The sequence below is a fragment of the Dasypus novemcinctus genome, chromosome 22, assembly GCF_030445035.2.
Source record: "Dasypus novemcinctus isolate mDasNov1 chromosome 22, mDasNov1.1.hap2, whole genome shotgun sequence".
In the NCBI taxonomy this organism is placed as follows: domain Eukaryota; kingdom Metazoa; phylum Chordata; class Mammalia; order Cingulata; family Dasypodidae; genus Dasypus; species Dasypus novemcinctus.
This window is the reverse complement of record NC_080694.1, coordinates 2,022,822-2,043,423: the sequence shown is the minus strand read 5'-3', so window position 1 is coordinate 2,043,423 and position 20,602 is coordinate 2,022,822. Positions and strand designations below refer to the sequence as shown.

At 43.6% G+C, this 20,602-nt stretch overlaps 1 long non-coding RNA gene across 2 annotated transcripts in view; it reads left to right on the top strand.

The window, feature by feature from the left end:
- LOC131275261 (uncharacterized) overlaps nt 1-15,126 on the top strand; it is an 85,517-nt gene extending 70,391 nt beyond the window's left edge. For both annotated transcript variants that reach the window (XR_011647017.1, XR_011647016.1), the window contains 2 exons: nt 7,921-10,898; nt 13,846-15,126. This is a non-coding gene — a long non-coding RNA (uncharacterized lncRNA). The remainder of the gene's footprint in view (nt 1-7,920; nt 10,899-13,845) is intronic.
- Nucleotides 15,127-20,602: the final 5,476 nt, after the last annotated feature.

Sequence of the window (20,602 nt, the reverse complement as noted above, 5' to 3'; positions counted from 1 at the left end):
CTTTCAGTAGTGTTTTGTAGTTTTCAATGTACAGGTTATTCATCTCTTTGGTTAAATTTATTCTCAGGTATTTTTTCCTTTTAGATATAGTGAATGGAAATGTTTTTTGTTCTTTTAGGAGATACATAGACTATACAAAATTTTACACAAAATTATAAGGGGTATCCAAATGCCCTACTCCCCATACCTCCCACCCTTCCTCACATTTAACAGCTTCTTTCATTAGTATGGTAAAGTCACTGCAATTGATGAACGCATTTGAAGCATTGCCACTATGCATGGTTTATAGTTAGCATTTAGTTTAGACTCTTTCCCACTCAATTCTGTAGGTTATGGCAGGATATATAATGTCCTGTATCTGTTATTGCAGTGTCATTCAGGACAATTCCATGCCCCAAAAAAGACCCCATATTACACCTCCTTTTCTCTCTCCCTGCCTTCTGCTCCTCTAGTGACCACTATTTCCACGACTGATATAATTTCTTCCATTGCTTGAATACCAATATGTCTATAGTAGAATACCAGTAAGTCCCTCTATTCCATATTTTATTCCCCAATCCTGAAGATTCTGGGATGGCAGTGATGACCACTCGACTTATAATTGAGAGGAGGCTTCAATCCTATATGGCCAGTGATCTGGAGAGTAGGTGTTGTAATTAATGGAATTGTTTTTGTTTTTTTTTTATTTTTAAAAAATTTATTGAAGTGTATCACTCATACATAAACATACATAAACAACAAGTGTATATTAATAGTTATGAACTTACAGAAGAAACATATATGACATCATACAGGACTCCCACATTTCACCCTACCACCAATATCTTGAATTCTTGTTAAACATTTTCAAGTAATGATTAAAGGGCCTCCTCAAAATATTTCTACTAATGAAAGTATTTTTCCCCAACCCACCCTATTGTTATCTTTATGTCATTTATATGTGAACATACATAAACAATAAATGTGAAGTAAAAATTGTTAACATACAAAGCAAACGTGTAACATTATACCAGGGTCCCATATATCAACCCTCCATCAATACCTTGCATTGTTGTGAGATATTTGTTATAGATTATGAAAGAATATTTTCAAAATCTTACTATTGTAGTCCTTTTCTTACATTTGGTAGCTTTTCCCCAAAACCCACCCTATTATTATTTTTAAATATATTTTTATGACAGAAGTTGTAAATTTACAAAACAATTGTGCACTTCTGCAGAATTCCCAAACAAAACCCCTCTATCAACACACCACACTATGGTGGAATATTGGTTGCAGAAAATATCATCCAATTGTTAACCACGTCTATAGTGTACATCTGGCACATATTTTCCATACTGCCCCATTACCTACACAGTACATCTTTCTCATAAATGCAAGAATATTACATTATTACTGCTAACCACAGTCCATCTGCCACTCCAGTTGTGCTTTTCCTGTTTGTCCTCAGTCCCACTATATTGCATATGATCAAATAGGGATGTACCTTTGCTCTAGCCAAGAAAGGACACTCTTGCATCTGTACCATCAAACACAATTCTCATCCACCTCTAGGTTTTCAGTGCTATTCAGTTCCTGTTATTTTCTAGCTTTCTGTCAATTGGCATTTACAACCCTAGACTACCATTTTCATACCCATTTATGAACTGGCTGTTACTCACTGTGTGTTACTGTCCACTCTGTACATTTCCACACTTTTACAGGAAAGCTAATTAAAACTTCTACATAGATTAAATATCAGTAGGCCATCACAGTCCTCCTTTTGTCTCCATTAAGAATCCACCACCTACCACCAGGTCTTGAAGATATTTTCCTTCATTTTCTTCTAGAAGCTTTATAGTTTTTTCTTTTATATTTATGTTTTTTGAACCATATTTAGTAAATTTTTGGATCAGGTATGAAATAGGGGTCCTCTTTTTTTCTTTTGGCTATTGATATTCAGTTCTCTCCACACCATCTGTTGAGTGGGCTGTTCTGCCAGAACTGAGTGTTTTACAGGTTAGTCAAAAATCACTTGACCATACATGTGAGGGTATATTTCTGAAGTATCAGTTCGGTTCCATTGGCCTATGTGTCCTTCAGGGAGTTCTATGTTGTTTTTATTACCATAGCTAGGTAATATGATTTAAAGTCTGGAAATGAGAGTCCTACAACTTCACTTTTCCTTTTTAAAATGCTTCTGGCTCTTTAGGACCCCTTAACTTTCTAAATAAATTTGATCGTCATGTTTTCAATTTATTTAAAAAATAGCGGTGGAATTTTTATCAAGATTACATCAAGTCTGTATATCAATTTGAGTAGCATTGACATCTTAATTTTAATTCATCTTCCAATCTGTGACCATGGAGTGTTCTTCCAATTATTGAGGCCTTTTTTGTTTCCTTTAAACACTGAGTTGTAGTTTTCTGAATGCAAGTGCTTTACATCATTGGTTAAGTTTATTCCTGAATATTTCTGTGTTATCTGTCATATTTTGTTTTCACCACTCTTTTACACTTTTAGTTACTAGTATTGATAAAATCTTCATTTCTAGACTCTCTTCCAGGCTTCTCTCTCCTGCCTTTACTTTTCAGGCTCTAGCACAACCTTTAGTATTTCCTGAAAATCTAGTCTCTTGGTTAGAAATTCTCTCAGTTTCTGTTTATCTGTGAATATTCTCAACTAGCCCTAAATTCTGAAAGACAGTCTTCCCAGATATAAGATTTTTAGCTGAAGGTTATCCTCTTTTAGTATCTTAAATACATCATACCACTGTCTTCTTGTTTCCATGGTTTCTGGTGAGAAATCAGCACTTAATCTTTTTGGGTTATCCCTTATAAGGTATGCATTACTTTTCTTTTGCTGTTCTCAGAATTCTTTCTTCAATTTGGCATTTGACATTCTGATTAGTATGTGTCTCGGAGGTGGTCCATTCAGATTTTTTCGGATGGGAGTACATTGTGGTTCCTGGACATAGATATCCATGTCCTTCAATAGGATTAGGAAATGTTCTACCATTATTTCTTCAAATACTCCTGTCTCTTTTTCCTTCTCTTCTCCTTCTGGGATACCCATGACACAGCTGTTTGCATGTCTCTTGCTGTCATTTCTTTTCCTGAGATCTTGCTTGATTTTTTCCTTTCTTCATCTGTTCTTCACTTTCAGAGGCCATTTCTTCAAGCTCACCAGTCCTTTCTTCTTCCTCCTCAAATGTTCTGTTATATGATTCCAAAGTATTTTTAATTTAATTTATTGCACTACTCATTTCCATAAGGTGTACTATTTTTCTGTGTATGCTTTAAATTCTTGTGGTCATCCAGTGTCCTCTTAAGATCCTTAATCCCTTTAAATTCACTTAGGAGATCATCTGTGATTAGTTGTCTCAATTCCTTTATGTCATATGGAGGCTTATCTTGTTCCTTTAACTGGGCCATAGCTTCCTGTTTCTTGGTATGGATTGTAATTTTTTGTTGGTGTCTTGGTATCTTGCTTACTAGAGTATTTATTCTGGGTGCTGTTTTTCTCTTTAAATTAGGGCTTCCTGCCCTTTCTCCCTTGCTGCTTGTGTGGTAGGAGCCAAGGATGTAGTAGGTTATGTAAGCTACTTGAGTAAGGTACTCAAGCTTCCCTCATTGCCCCAAGGACCAATGAAGCTTCTCCCGACTTTCTCCTTTGCCAGGGGTAGGACAGAGTCACACATGCATAGAATAATCCAGTTCATGCAGGCCTATGCTGTAGTTTCCCAGAAAACCTTATGAAGCTTCATGCCCCTTCCTCCCCTGCTTGGGATGGGCATGGAGCTGCAGGTGTATGTAGCAATCTATGCATTATGGGCTCAGGGTGACTGCAATTGCCCCAGTAGATTTCTGATTATTCAGTCTGTGCCAGCCAAAGGTACCTGCAGTTACTTGGACAGGCTGGGCCAGTCCCACCAGTTGCCACCCTGACAGAGGTGGGACTGAAACCTAGCCTAGGGCTGCAGGCCAATCTGGGTGAAAGAAACTAGTTCCTGCCTTCACTGTGATTTTTGGTCAGGCTGGCTTTCCCCCAAGCTGGGGGCAGACTCAAAATGTTGGATGCTGGCCTCATTCTGACTTGGAGAGAGGTTCAAGCTTTAGGTGTTCTTAGGGTCATACATTAGCCAGCCAAATTCACTAATCAGTAGCTGAAATTGGTGGTCAACCGTCTCTTTATCCCTGTTTTTGGGAAATGGCACTTCCAATCCCAGCTACAGAATAGCTTCTGGGGCACCTTGTGCTGCCAAAGTAAGATGATTACCAACCTCAGTGGCATGGCCTATAATTTCCTGGAGAGGCTGGTGCAGGTTCCCCCAGCTTTCTCCCTGCTGGAGCTGGGGCTGGGGCTTATGCTAGAGCTGCCCTCTGGACTGGCTGGAAAGAAGCAGGTCCCTCCCAACTCTGTGATTTCAGTTTATCCCACTTCACCCCCTGCCAGGGATGAAGTTAAGATGGCAGCTCCTGGCTTCTTTCTGACCTGGACATGTTCAGACTTCAGCTGTTCTTAGGACTATACATTAGCCAGTCTAATTTACTCATCAATAGCTGAAGTTAATGCCCAACCATCTCTTCCTCCCCCCATTTTTGTGAAATGGAGCTTTCAATTCCAGCCACAGAACAGCTTCCGAGGCAGCTTGTGCCTCCAATGGAGGAAGAGCACCAGCCTCCATAACATGAAGTACTCTATTTAATAGTCTTCTCTGAAGAGGGGCAGTCTCCTTCCATTCCTTCCAAGGACATTGCAGGATGTTCTTCTGGTCTCCTGGAGCCCCCAAACAGGTGCTTTAGATAGCTGTGTGATTACTAACTGCCCTTAGCAGGAGCTGACTCTACGATCTTCTTACTCGGCCACCATTCTGCTGTTTGTCCTTGAACTGGATATTTTATACCTAGGTATAAAGTATCCTTTTATGTACTTTTTGTTGCTTGTTTCTTTGTTGTGAACTATCTTTTCTTTCATTCCAAGAGTATTTACCTTTCTCTTTGAGCAGAGATAGTAACTGAGAAAAATCATAATTCCTTTTGTGGTTCTTTTGAGACTGTATCTGCTGATTGGTTTTATCCCCCTGGAGAATAGATGAGATTTTTCTAGTTCTTTATATGTTATGGTATATAATTTGGGATGATATTCTGGTTGCTTATTCTTATATAGTTAGAGACTTCTGAGAGATTGTTTTTGGCTAGTTAGGGCCTCTTGGTGTCCCATATGAATTTGAGGATGGACTTTTTCCATTCCTACAAAAAAGTGCTGCAGAGATTTTGATAGGTGTTGCATTTAATCTGTAGATCATTTTAGGTAGTAATGATATTATAACAATATTAAATGTGAAACATGGACACACAATATCTTGCCATTTATTTAGGTCTTCTTTAATTTCTTTTTATAGTGGTTTTCAGTTTTCATTGTATATAGAGTTCATTCTTTAAATTTATTCTCAGGTGTTTTATTTTTTCAGATGCTTTAGTGAATGGAATTTTTTTTAAATATATTTTTTATTTTTTTCAAAGATACTTAGGTTTCACAAAATGCTACAGAAAAAAATATAAGGAATTCCCAAATGCCCCACTCCCCACACCTCACACCCTTCCCCACATTAACAATTTCTTTCATTAATGTGGTACATTCATTGCAATTGGTGAGTACTTTTGGAGCATTGCCAGTAAGTATGGATTATAGTTCAGATTGTAATTTACACTAAATTCTGTAGGTTATGGCAGGATATATAATGGCCTGTATTTGTCATTGCAGTGCCATTCAGGACAATTCCATGTCCCAAAAGTTTCCCCATATTATACCTCTTTTTCCCTCTCCCTGCCTTTAGCACTTCCAGTAGCCACTGTCTCCACATTAATGATATAATTTCTTCCATTGCTAGAGTACCAATAAGTTTTTAGCAGAATACCAGGAAGTCAACTCTGGTCCACATTTTATTGCCCAGGTTCTGGGATGGTGATAGCTATTCCACCTCTAATTGTGAGGTGGCTTCAATTCCATATGGCTGATGGATGACACTCTGATACTTGCAGTTGTAGACTCTCAGTTCCTTTGTATGGTAGTTGTCCATCCTCTCCTTCCTGTTTACCAGGGTGAGGCCAATGAACTGGAGAGTAGATGCTGCAACAAATAGAATAGATTTTTAATGCTCATTTCAGATAGTTCTTTCCTGGTATGGAAAATTAAAGCTGATTTTTTAAGGGTGTATCTTGTACCCTGCAACTTTACTAATTTTTTTAAATTTTCTGTGGTAGTGTTCTTGTGACTACTTGGGGACTTTCAATATGGAGGAACATACCATCAGAGAATAGTGTTAGTTTTACTTTTTCTTTTCTGATTTCAATGTCTTTCTCTTTTTCTGCCTGATTACGCTGGCTAGAACTTCCAGGATAATTTTGAATAGAAGTGGTAAAAGAGTGCATCCTTGTCTTGTTCCTGACCTCAGGTTTCAGTCTCCCATTGCAAGCTTTCATGCTCTCTCACATTGACTGTGATGTTAGCTGTGAGTTTTTATATTTATTATGTTGTAGATGTAACCTTTTATTCCTATTTTTCTGAGTGGTTTTATTATGATATCATGGTAGATTTCACCAGAAGCCTTCTCTGTGGCATTCAAGTGATCAGATGGATTTTTTCTTATGTGAAACCACTGCTACATTCCTGGGATGTCATCTTTGGTCATGAGTTATAATGCTTATAATATAAGTAGTTTGATTTACTTTTCCAGTGCTTTGTTGAGATTTTTTGCTTCTGTATTCATATGGGAAGTTTTTCTGTTGTTTTCTTTTGATGTTGCTCTCTGGTTTGGGTATCACAATAATACTAGCTTCATAGAATGAGTTGGGAAGAATCCCGACCTTTTCATTTTTTTGGAAGAATTTGTGAAGGATTTATGTTGATTCTTGTTTGAATGTTTGGTACAATTCTCTCTAAAGCCATCTGGTCTTGGGCCTTTCCTTATTGGGAGGTTCTTGATTATTCAATCTTTTTGCTTTTATACGTCTGTTAAGAACTTTTATTTCTTCTTGAGTCAATGCAGGTTATTTTTATGTTTCTAGGAATTTGTCATGTCCTCTAGGTTATCTAGTTAGTGGGCATATGAATGTTATTCTCTTTTTTTTAACACACCCCCCCCACCACCACCACCCCAGTTGTCTGCTCTCTGTGTCCATTTGCTTCGTGTTCTTTTTTTTGTCCACTTCTGTTGTCAGTGGCACGGGAATGTGTTTCTTTTTGTTGCATCATCTTGCTGCGTCAACTCTGTGTGTGTGCAGCGCCATTCCTGGGCAGGCTGCACTTTCACAGTGGGTGGCTCCCCTTATGGGGTGTACTCCTTGCACATAAGGCTCCCCTGCATGGGAGGGCACTCCTTGCGTGCATCAACACTGCACGTGGGCCAACTCCACACAGGTCAAGGTAGCCTGGGGTTTGAACCTCAGACCTCCCATATGATAGATGGATGCCCTAACCACTGGGCCAAGTCCACTTCCCATAGTATTCTCTTATAACCCCTTTGATTTCTGTTAGGTCAGTGGTAATGTTCCCATTTTCATTCCTTAAATAATTATTTGCATCTTCTCTCACTCATTTCTCTTTGTCTGGGTAAAGGTTTGTAAATTTTATTAATCTTTTCAAAGAACCAAATTTTGGTTTCATTGATCCTCTCAATTGTTTTCCTTTTCTTTATCTCACTTATCTCCACTCTAATCTTTATTATTTCCTTTCTCCTACTAATGTTAAGTTTGGCTTATTCTTCTTTCTTCAAGATATGAAGTTAGGTTATTGCTTTGATGATATTGTTTCCTAATGTAGGAATTTATAGCTATATGTTTCCCAGTGAGCAGTGCCTTACTCCTTCCCATAAATTTATTGCATGGTGTTTTTTTTTTTTTTTATTCTTCTCTAAGAATTTTCTCATTACTCTTGTAGGTGGGCTTCAGAAAATTATCCTGTTAGCCTCAAGGTTTGATGATGCATTGGAAGCACACAGGAGAAAGGGACCTTCTTGCCCAGGTGGAAGGACACAAGCTTCTCTTCTGGCTCCTCTGTCCAGGTGGCAGTGAGGACAACCTGCTCAGACATCTTCTCAACCCCAGAAGGATTCCTGTCAAATGTTCTTACAGCTGTGGCCAGATGTAGGGTGGACCCTAGAAATAGCTGTGAAATAGGCAGTTACCACAAAGATGGTACAAAAGCCCTAGGGAGCTCCACCTCTATAGGTGCTGCTTTGCCCTTTGGTGTGTTTGGAGAAGGAGACACCACCACCCATGAAGCTGGCCATAGAGTTGACACTGCAATTTGAAGAGGAAAAGGGTTCCCTACCCTGACATCCTTTCCAGATGTTTTTTAGAAGGCAGAAAATAGCCTCAATCCTATCAGATGACAAAAACCTAAGCCTACCACATCAAAACCAGGAAACTTTCGTAGGTAGTGGTTCAACTGATGCCTCATCTGAAGTTTCTCTTACTCCTGGGCAACCCCAGCCCTGGAAATCCTGCCTGGGGTAACCACCCATGCTGTCTGCTCAGGCTCACAGGCATCCACTCCCATACATCCTGACTTTCTGGCTTGGACTCCCTGGAATCCTGAGCCTCAGGTTTGGCACGAGCAGGACAGGACGGCCATTTAAATGTCATTTTCATGTGCAGGAAGGTCATTGGGCCCTGGAGAATCAAAGGGTCCTAGTGCTGGGGAAAGCTCCCATGGGGATGGTCCATGAAGTTTTACAGTAAATTGTCGAAAGCACTGTGAGAGGAGTGGAGACCACCGATCAGAGAGGCCTTCCCTGGCCACCCAAATTCCCTTCTGAAGGTAACCATGTGTGTGTTTCTGGAGGGCTGCTGTGTATGGCCCATCCACATGTCCTGCACCCACTCCACAAACTGTCAAACTGGGCAGTAGCTGACTGTCCCACAGCTGAGGACTCAGGACTCTTATCAATCATAGGAAGGCTTGTGTCCAATATTTGAATGAATCTTGCCTACATCAGAGACCCTTGACTCCTATCTGTCAGTCTTCCCTGCCCCCAACACAGAAGAAGTAGAGCAGTGACTGCTCTACTCAATGTTCTGCATCAAAAACTAGGCGCTCTTAAATGCCTGGTTGAATGGGGAACTCCTGCCCCATTTTCCATGTCCTAACTGTACCTCAGCCTGAGGCCGATGTAGGAAGAACTGCCTTATTGAAGCAGGCCTCTGAGTGTCTCATCCTTTTCCTACCATTTCTTTCTTAGCATGGGCACTGCCTTGTCCCACCTTGCCTACAGCTCAGCTCCCTCAACAGAACATCCAGGCAGAGTGATTAGCAGTTTGCTCAACACATCTACTTCCCTGGGACCATGGATCCCATTTGTAGGATGGTTCAGGTGGGGACAAATCAAACCAAGAAGGGAAATATCAGATCTCTGTGACACATGACTAGGACCTCCACTCCTCAACCTCCACACCCACTGCACATTTCCAACACAACTGGAGTTTGGAGCCCTCTGTTCTGACCTGTGGGCCACTCACATTTTTAATTGGTACACCGTTTTTGCATCTCCTTGAGAGACCAGGAGGACTTGCCCATACCTAGAGAGAGCCATGACTGCATCACACCAACGCATCTCATGCTCAAGAGATCAAGTGTAGGTGTCTGACTCCCTAGTGGAATGCAAGGTCAAGAGGCAGGGAATTTTTCTGCTTCATTCCTCCAACGAAGCTAAATTTTTCAATGTCCCTACACATATAGGTAGCCAGAATATATTTGTCAGTTGAGCTCCATGATCACCTTTGCCCATGTCACAGTGGGTCTGGGGTGACCCTCTGAAAACCCAGAGAACTCTGCTATCAAGGGAATTCAGACGGGACCTCCAGGATGGATGCTGCAACATTCTTTGTAAATGGGAAAGAGGCCTGTCCCTTCCAAGAGGGTGTTCAAGGCTGTGAAACATGATCCCCACCAGGGGGAGGAAAACAATCTGTTAAGCCCCTGAACCTCTATCAGCCCATCAGATCTGGGTCAAAGTATCATAGCTAATGTGCTTAGGCTCTGAATATGAACCTGCAGTGTGTGTCCACTCACACCACCTGAGGAATGAGGAGGGATGTGACAAGGGAATCAACAAACCAAACGAACAACAAATGTGGAGTGAGTCATGGATGTAGAAGGAGCATGGTTCTCACGCAGTGAGGAGCTGGTCCAGGAACAATTGAGTAGGCCTTGAGATTTGATGATGCGTTGGAAGCACACAGGAGAAAGGGAACTCCTTGCCCAGGTGGAAGGACACTAGCTTCTCTTCTGGCTCCTCTGGCCAGGTGACAGTGAGGACAACCTGCTCACAGATCTCCTCCTCAACCCCAGAAGGATCACTGTCAAATGCTCTTAGAGCTGTGGCCAGATGTAGGGTGGACCCTAGAAATAGCCACAAAATAGGCAGTTACTGCAAAGATGGTGAAAAAGCAGCTCTATAGGTGCTCCTTTACCCTTTGGTGTGTCTGGAGAAGGAGACACCACCGCCCATGGAGCTAGCCATAGAGTTGACACTGCAACTTGAAGAGAAGGGTTCCCCACCCTGACATCCTTTCCAGCTTTCTTTTAGAAGGCAGAAAATAGCCACAATCCTTTCAGATGGAAAAAACCCAAAGCCACCACAACTAAACCAGGAAACTCCTATAGGCAGTGGTCCACCTTATTTCCCTTCTGAGTTTCCTCTTATTCCTTGAGAACCCCAGCCCAGGCAGATCTTGCCTGGGTTCTCCACCCATACAGTCTGCTGAGGCCTACAGGCACCCACTTGCAGATATCCTCACCTTCTGGAGTTGACTATTGATTGCAGAAACTGAAATAGATAACGGGCATAATGGGACATCCCTAGAAATATCAAGCCACACATATTCATATCTATGGAGTCCAGCCAGTCCTTGCAGGTAAGAATGCCCTGGGCCTGAAAAATTCCCCACTGGCATGGTCCACCGTTGTTTGGAATAGATAGCCAGTGTCACTGTGATTAGAGTGTAGACAACAGATCAGACAGGATTTCCTTTAATCCCATTTTCCCTCTCAAAAGTATCCAAGTGTGTGTTTCAGACAGCTCCTCTGCATAACCCTGCCCATTCCCAGACCCTGCACCTACTCCCAAAATACTGTTATACATGGCTAAGACTGTTTATCCCCTAGCTGCAGACTGCTGGCTATTGTCCAACCTAGTAGGCTCATGTCCAATATTTGAACGAATCTTACCTATGTCAGAGACCCTTCACACATATGTCTTCCCTGCTCTCTGTACCAAGGAATCTGAGTTCCAGTGGGCAGGGGAGGCAGTGACTACCTCCCTCTTTGCACTGTGCTTCAAAAAGAGGGGCACTCAGTGGGGCCCTCTACCCCACATTCCCATGGTCTAAGTATATCTCAGCCTGTGACCCAGTCACCAAGAGCTGCCATATTTTTTGAGTGCCTATGGGTATAATTCATCCAAGTCTTATTTTCCTCTTAGTGGCAGGAGCACAGCCTAACCCCACTTTTCCTATAGCTGAGAACCCACGACAGAACATCCGTGCAAACTCTAGCATTTTGCTCAACACATCTCCCCGGGACCATGGATTCTGTTCAGACAATGGGGCAGTTTGTGACAAATGAAACCAAGATGTAAATCATGAAATTCTGGGGACACAGGGATCTGTCTTGAGCTTCCCAGGGACTACCCCCACCTAAACTTTCTGACTTGACTGTAGACTTTAAAGCCCTTGTAGTTTATGTATATTCTACACACATTTTCCTTAGGTCCATGAGTCTTCCTTGTACTTGAGTGACCTGGAGACTTTCTCATCCCTAGAGAGACATTAAGGTTTCACACCTAACATTCATGTTCTCCCTGTGCTTGTGAGGTCTAGTGTATTTGACTCCCTGTGGAATGAACCCCAAGCAGCAGGGATTTTTACTCCTTCATTCCTTCAGCTACTAAATTGTGCAATTTCCGTATACATACATAGTCACTATTTATTGATTGATCCCAATCATCACATTCCCAGAAGTCAGATTTGGCAGCTTCTACTTCTCCAGCCCCTTCAATGCATTTTGACTAGACCTTGGTTGAAGAACTCTAGGACAGAAGTGTCAATCTTTAAAAAAAGGGAAATAGGTTTGTGCTATGACCTGTGGTAGTTGAGGACTGAGTCAGAGCCTGCTCCCTAGGTGAGTGGAAAATCATTCTGTCTATCCCAGGCCCTCTAACAGCCCATCAAGCATGGACTAACTTGGTCAACACTTCCTATATCTCCTCCCATTCGGTCCTCTCAAAAACTAGTAGCTGTTTGTCCTGCAGCCCCATACTCATCCAAGGAGCCACCTGAGGATCAGAGAAATGAATTGACCTCCAATGTCCAATGGCAATGTCTGGCAAACTCGAGGCCATGGAACGGGCATTGTGCTCACCTGGGTATCATTTTTATCAGTGTTTGCTTGGTGGGGAAGACCACTTTCATGTTGAATCAGTTCGTACTCCCTGCCCAATTGGGCAGGCATCAGGTGCTGCTCCATTTTCTTCTTGCTGGACCTGAAACTTGTCTGCACCAACCTGGGACCTTTCATCTCAGCCATGTCATTTTCACACTGGCAGGTGGAATGTTGGGACAAAAAAGGACATGCAGTCAGCGGCTGCAAAATGTATAAAAAGATGGTTATGCCTGAATTTCAAACCGGAAATCACTGACCTCAAGTGACTGTGGCAGGAGGTGGATCATGGGTGCCACTTAGTGACAGGGCAAAGGGAGACCAATCCTGGGTTCAAGTAGTTGACTTCAATGACCTCAAATATCTTCATTCCTCTTTTTCAAATGAAAGAGTTTTGAGGATGTGAGACTAAGGCAATACTAGGTTCTGTAAGGGCTAAATTCCTGGAGATTCCAGGATGGGAGGAAGACTCTGGATTGCCCAAGGCAACGAGCTAATGTGACAGGGAAGAGAAATTCCAAATGGTCTTGAAAATATTCAAGTGTAGATCGCCTTCCAATGGGGCAATTGTAAATATGATTCTGCCTTGCTGTCACCAGATAGACAAGTTTTGAGACTATTCACACCCAACTTCAGCTGACTGCAGGGAACCACCAACCATCACTGTCTGCTTTTGGATGCCTGAATTGTTTCAAGGACTTTGGCCCCAGCCATTAAAACTCTAAATGTGTATAATGTTTGAACAAGCCAACCCAACTCTAGTAGCCCATTCTGGGTGATCTGGAACTATTAGACTAGGCAAAGTCACATGGCATTCCTTGACGCCCAGTTGAAATGACAAAAGAAAGGAGTCCCATCTAGGTCTAAGGGCATGAAGGCTGAACTTCTGAGGTTCCTAGCCTCCTTTTGGAACATGATGCAGCCCTACCACTGACCTGGAAGAGTCACAGTATTGAGCTCCGTTGGATGGCAAGTTATACAGAAATATGTATTTTATTGTAATCTTCTCACCATTTTTTAGGTAAAAACAACCTAGGAAATGAGAGGATGCTTAAGGATGGAGAGCCAGTCTAGCTGAATGCAGGCAGAAAATATGGGGATGGAGAGACCCTAGGAACAAGTAGATTAAACAACCAAGGCAGGTTCCAAAACAAAGACTGCTATGGCTTAATGTAAAGTTGAATCATCATAAAAGGGCTCTTTTCTGATATCCAACAAACATTGCACCTGGTCACAAATGGGGCTGAGTTTGGGGTGGTGTGCATTCCTAGATTCCTAATGGTGTGGTCCTGAGTTCCAACAGAGGGAATTCCTGGCAGGGAGCCTGCAGATTCTGCCAGGGTAGGATCTAGGTCCTGAAGTCCCCTGTCTTGACCTGGGTGTGGAGAACCCCTCAGCTCCCATTTCACTTCTTGTCTCTTCCAGCTTCTGCTGGTGGCCATGTGCACCAGCACCCTGCTCAGGTGTCGATGACACCATCATCCTGCTCTGAGCTGGTCTTGTGGGTGGAGCTCTGCAATGAGATAGGATCATCAGCAGGGCTACAAAGCATCAGGACCCTGACTGGTTATCACCAAGAGGACCAACCCCACATGAAGTTCTATTTCCAGATGAGGCAAAGACCCCATCTGTATTGACCTCTTCCCAGGAGAGAGATGACAACTCTGCAGATCTGGATCAATGTCTGGGCAGAAAGGCACCAACCCCAGGCTTCTCCTCTTGTCCCTGCCAGCCATGAACTGGACAAGAACATGATGAGCCCAGCAGGTGTTCACCCCCAATCACCTCTTTCTGCCCAGCCTTGTATCCTCTATACACCCATCCTGGGAGTGGGAGGTGCTGCGGCTGCTCATAAGGAGAACAGTGTCAGCCTGGCCTACATCCCCTGCCCTGGTTTCATGGGTTACCTTTGATTTCCTACTGCCAAATGGCCAGATTCTTTGAAGTTGAGGGTTGAGCCAAAGTCTACAGTGTTGGATCAGACTCTCGCTGTGGGTTTCCTGTGGCCAAGGCTGCAGGCAGGCAGCAACAAGAACATTTCTTGAGCATCTAGGCCTGAGTGAGCTGTTAGGTTAGTATCTAGAATGTGGGTACTTGGTTCCTGGAGTTCCAAGTTCTCTTGGGTTCTGTCTCCAGGGAAGTGAGGTAACTTCCTGCTTCCCCTTCTCTGTGCTCTCTTCCTGGATAACAACTTCCCAGTGTCCCCTCTGGGCTGCTGACTCTTTACCCCCCTAACCCATTGAATTTCCCATGTGTACAGAATTTCACCAATACAGTCCTCCTTCCTGCCTTACTGAGGTCTGGGGGCATCAAGAACCATCTAAGGAGATTGAACTTGGTACACAACCATCCTGCTCCTGCCTGATCTGTGATCCTGGGCATGTCTTTCTGTTTCTCAAGGCTTCCCTTTTGGAAACCAAGGTGCAGTGGTCTCATAAGGAGACATGCTGTTTCCTTAGCTATGCTTGCAATGTAAGGAACGCTGTAATTAAGAGTTGGCAAAGCGGTTGAAGCTGTTAAAGGCTGAAAGAAAAGATGAGCACAAACCTTTTGTAGTAAGTAGAACACTTAGACTTTGTACCTTGAGATAAGATTTTTTTGAGTTTCTTAGTAATGCTAATATTAACTGCATGTTGCTGCTTGTCATGTAGACGGGGGTATAGAGAGAGCCCTTGTAAACAATAAAGTTGTCTGATGACCCCCTGACCCCAGCTCTCTGACTCTTTCTCTTTCTCATTTCACTCTCCTTTTTCTCTTTCTCTCATTCCTGATACCCTTCGGATCCAAATCTGCAACACTTCCCAAGTTTCCCCTGCTTGCACAATGGATCAAATCTACCTGATCCTTCCTTGGAAAGGGATCAGGTAGCTCAGAGAAAATTCCTAGAAAATTTGAGGACTGGTCACACCTGTAACCAATGTACATATTAAGAGAAGGAAGAATTTACAAGATGGAGTGGGAAGCAGCAGGGAACACAAGCAAAACAGGGCTGAGTTCTGGCAGTGTAATCTTGAGAAAGTCATGACCACCTTGGCTTTTGTCACAGTCAGCCAGGACAGGCTTTAAATTCTGTGAAAAGCAGTCTTAGTCACCTTCAGGTGTCAGACCCTCGAAAGACTTCCTGTTCCTTTCAGTTTCAGATTCAAGGCTCCTGCAAGGTCTGACCTGTTCCTGGGCCCCATAGATGGTCCTGTGCTCTGCTGCATCTAGCAAGTCATCAGTTCCCCAATCCTCCAAGCCTGTGTCTGTTCAGTAGGACACCTAGGGTTTAGAACACATTTTCCTGCACCCCAGAATACCATGGTTATCAATAGAGAACTAAGGCCAAATAATCCTCCTAGGCTGTGGCACACTTAAGGTCACCCATTCCAAGCACCCCAATTTATAGAGGAAATTGAGGCCTTCTTTCCAGTAACCTCCCTCTATCCCGGGAGTTCATCTTAATTCCAGGTGCTCAGAACAGTGGAGGGAGGACCTCACCTCTATCCTCTCCTGCTTACTCTGGGCTTGTCCCTGCCCAGGAAGAACCCTGGGAACCTCTGAGATCCCACTGCCCATCAGGCTGGCATCTCCCCTTCCAGACATGGGGCTATGGATATGTCGACAGGAGAAAGATGCCCTGCCCCATGGCAGAGCTCACTCCAACCCCTCTGTCTCCTTGCCACCTCCCTGGTTCCAGGCCTACTCTGACTCCCAGGACATTGTCCCTACCCATTTGGTCAGTGTGTGTGTGTTCGGGCAGTGCTCGTGAAGCCATTTGGGGATCCTGAGAAGAAAACAGCTTCATATGGGGAGAAGCAGGCAGGGGTCCCCATTATTTAGGGGCTGTCCTTTTCCAAGTTTCTATGCAAGAGAGTTGGGCCCACACCTCAAATGCCAGCAGTATCCAGGTCCTCTGGATTGTGCCCACCATGTGCTCCTTGGGCTTCGCCTTTCTCTGGGTCTCTGTTCCTTAATTGAAAAGTGAGGAGTTGAAAATGGATCTAGGTAAGAAGGTGCTCAGTGAGAACAGGGCCATCCTCCCCTAGCCTTGGAGGAGGTAGGTGAGAATGCACTTGGGGCACTCAGAGTACTGAGCTCCAAAAGCCAGGATATAAAGGACAGCACACAGGGTGGTCAGGCTCATGCCCAGAGCAGTGCACACACAGAGGTCCTTCCCTAGACAGAGGAAGGTACTTGCAATGAGCCCCACCTCTCTGGGCATGTGCAAGGAGCCAATGGCTGCCTGCCCAACCCCCAGGGCCTGCTCTGTGTCAACTCCCCCAGGGGACCCAGGAACACCCCAAGTCCAGCTAGTGTGATCTGCTTGGCCCTGGACCTGGTCTGAGTGGAGATTGGTGTCCTAGGAACCTCAGAATGCACTGCCTGTGAGATCCACCAGTGGGCGTAGATCTGTAAACCTTCAGTAGCCAGTGACACCAAGAGGAGGGCAGGGCAGGACCCCTCCCTCCACCATCTTCCGCCAACCCAGATGGTGCAGTGAGGGTGGGAGTTAGCCCTGGAAGGAGGCCAACCCTTGTGCTGCCCAGAGTGGGATCTCCTCAGTACCTATTGGCAGAGAGCCCCTCAGCCCAGCTCTGTTCCCCATTTTGTAGAGAAGCCCCAGGCTCCAGCACTCAAAGCCCCCAGCTCTCAGAAAGTGAGCCCATCCTGCAGGTGGGCCTGGGGAATCACTGCTCTGTGCCATCACAGGTAGGTGCCTATGCTAACACTCAGGGGCTTTTCCAGGGCTGGAGACTCCCTGGCCAAGTGGCTCCTCAGTCCAGGCCCTTTAGGCGTGCATTTGCCTGGCCTTATTCCCTACACACCCTCACTCGGTTGGGTCACTCAACACATAGCCTTCAAGGAAACAGGCTCTGAAAAGTCACCACATTTTGGAGGTAGATCTGAAGTGCCCAGGGTGAAGGAGACTCTGGTGTGTGCTGGATGGGAACCTCAATTTGGGCCATCTATCTGATCACACGGGGCTCTGATGCCCAGGGGAGGAGATGGGGGACCCAGTGCAGCATGCTGGCCTGCTGCAGCCACATCTAGCATAAGCTGGGATGAGGGCCTGCCTCAGGGCCCTTCTGGGCACTTGGGGACTTCAGTGGCTGCCTGCCTCCACCCAGAGGTGAGCATGATGGCTGGAGGCCCAGAGCAGATTCCTGGTCAGAGCTGTCATTCAGGACAAAGTGGTTACCAGAAAGGTCACATCTGGGGACCAGCGGGACACTGCCCCCAATCCCACTCCCCTGGAGTTTCTTGTACCTGTCACCATTGTCCACGGTGCTATAGAGAAAGGGAATCTGAATTTCTATCATTTTTCAATGGATTTTTTTTTAACATAAATCACCTTTCCATCTTTAAGGGTCCAATCATACTACAATACTGCAATTTATTCTACTCATATAATCTTAATATTAGAAATGCCTTTTATTGGGTTTCCATTTTTAAAGCTGAGTTATAGACAACAAAGAGAAAGCAAACAAAATTGCAGAAGAGAATGGTAAAGGCTACAAACCTGGATTTTTCTATCAGCTGAAAAGCTGGGAGGAGGAAGGGGTGGGGGCAAAGCTAAGCTGTGAACTAGTTTCCTTAGCTTCCAGGATAGGGAAGCAGTTGTTCCTGTGTAAGTTCATGAATCTAATGATGGATAATTTCACATCAACTTGAATAGGGAATGTGATAGTTTGATGAAAAATCATGTTCTTAAAGCTGAAGTATTCCTGTGTGTGTAAACCTATTTTAAATATGACTTTTTGATTAGGCCAATTCAGTTAAGTCCTGACCCAGACATTAATCTTCTTACTGGACTCCTTTATAAACAGGATGAATATGGATAGAGATACAAAGGGAGAGAAAGGCAAGGAAGTCAATAGCTGTAAGCAACGCCACCCAGAAGAAGGCCTTTGCATGTACAGGGGAGTCCAGGATGATGCAGCCAAGCTTTGGGGAGACTGTATCACCTGATGATACCTTGATTTAAACATTTTCGTGGCCTCTTCACTAAACTTGTAAGCTAATACATCCCCATTGTCAATCCAGTTCTGGTATATTGCTTTCAGTCACCAAGCCGACCAGAACAGTAATGGTGTCCAGTGGTTTTATCAAACAAGCACTGGTCTGTTACTATGAGGATACTTCATGACTTGAACTCATTAGTCAGTTGATTGCATCTGGGCCTGATTATGCCTACAATCAAGACAGGAACTTGCCTTCAGCTTTGAGGGAAATCTTATTCCATCAGTTGAAGACATTAAGGGAAGAATTGATGGTTGAAGCAGTCAGAAAGAAACAGGCAGCTTCTCCAGGAGAATTCTTTATCAACTTCATTGGGTTTTTGACTTACTGCCTGCCATATGGAACTTGGACTTGCCAATATCCACAGTTACATGAACCAATTCCTCTTTTAAAAATTCTCTTAATATTTATATATTTTTATCTTGTCAGTTTTGGCTAAAGCACACTTTGGTCCTGAGAATGGTTCTGAAAAGCAGAATCTTTAAGATTTCTGAGTTGAATCTGGTAGTTTGGAATTGGTTCTCTAATATTATTTAAGTTTGCTAAGAGCTGCTGGGAGCAATATACTAGAAATGGGTTGGCTTTTGCCATGAGGACTGATTAGGTTAAAAGACTGTAGTTCTGAGGCCATGAAAGTGTCCAATCAAGGCATCATCAGGAGACCCTTTCTCCCTGAGCTGCAGCTGTGGGCAGTCACGCACATGGTGTGTCTGCTTGCCGCTCCCCTCTCCTCCAGGCTCGTTGCTTCAGCTTCTGTCTACACCAGCTTCCTCTCAGATTCTGTGTTCCTTTTATTTAGGCTTCAGGCTCCTGGGGAGGAGCTTCTGGGTTCCTCTCTATCAAGATTTCTTTGGTATCTGGGACTTTTTATAAAGGACAACAGTAAGGGGATTCAGACCCAACCTGAGCCACACAAGCTAATCAAAGACCCTTGTAGCAGTTTAGATATGGTTTATGAATTCCAAAAATAGATTTGCATTATGTTTATAAACTATCTGTTCTTCTGGGTTAGTGATACCCTTATTGTATGAACTTCAGAAGTTTCAGTTTTACTTGAGTAAATTATGACTAGGGCTTTGATTGGGCCACATCACATAGAAAACAAAAAAACAGGAGACAGTTGGAGTTTTTGAACCTGGATACCAAGAAGTAAATACACAGTGAAGCAGATGCATGAGGAAAATGACCAGGATCCATTAGACATGGTAGAGCCCCTGGGAACACAGACAAGCCTTTTTCCTGATAATCTAGAACTGTCCTTGTGGACAACACAGCAATTGAGCCTAGAGAGAAACCAGCCCTGGGAGACATACAAGACCTATCCCAGTCTATAGCTGATATTGGAAGAAGGTGGGACCACGGTGCCTTAAGGGGAAGAGGAAGCCTGAACACTTGGCACATGTCAGCAGTCATCTTGCTCCAACAAGTAGCAGTAGACTTCAGTGAAGGAAGTAACCTATGCTTTATGGCTTTTGTGACTATAAGCTCCTATCCCAAATACATACCCTTTAATTTAATCCAAACATCTCACCTACATATACATATGTATATGTTTATATACATAAGAATGGATTAGTACTAAGGACATGATTTTCTGAGTTACACACAATATCAAATGGTCACTCACAACCCTCTGGATCTTAGAAATACATATGAGGGCAGTGGACTTGGCCCAATGGATAGGGCATCTGCCTACCACAGGATTTCTCAAGCTCATCAGACAAATTTATTAATATCAGGGGCTTCTTTACCCCCAAGCAATCGTGAAAACCAGCAACTATCCTAGCTGACTATTCCCATAACTTCATTAATGAAAACACAGTGCACAGTGGATAAGATAGTAAAGCCCAAGATGTTCTATTATGTTATTGAAACAAGTATACTCATAAATCTTTTTGCCCAGGTTACTTGAGATATCAAATCTGGGTTCTGCTGGAATGTTTTGTTTCCCAGAGAGATTAGCCACCTGCACATATATCTCCAGGGACAGCATGACCCAGTGGTCAGAAAGTAACTTGTTACCATGGAAACAGCATGCCTTTGTTTCCCACAATGTGGCCCAATCAAAGCCCTAGTCATAATTTGCTCAAGTAAAAGTGACATCTCGGAATTCAATACAATCTAAGGGTATCACTAGCCCAGAGGAACAGACCAGTTTACAAACATAATCAGTGTCTCA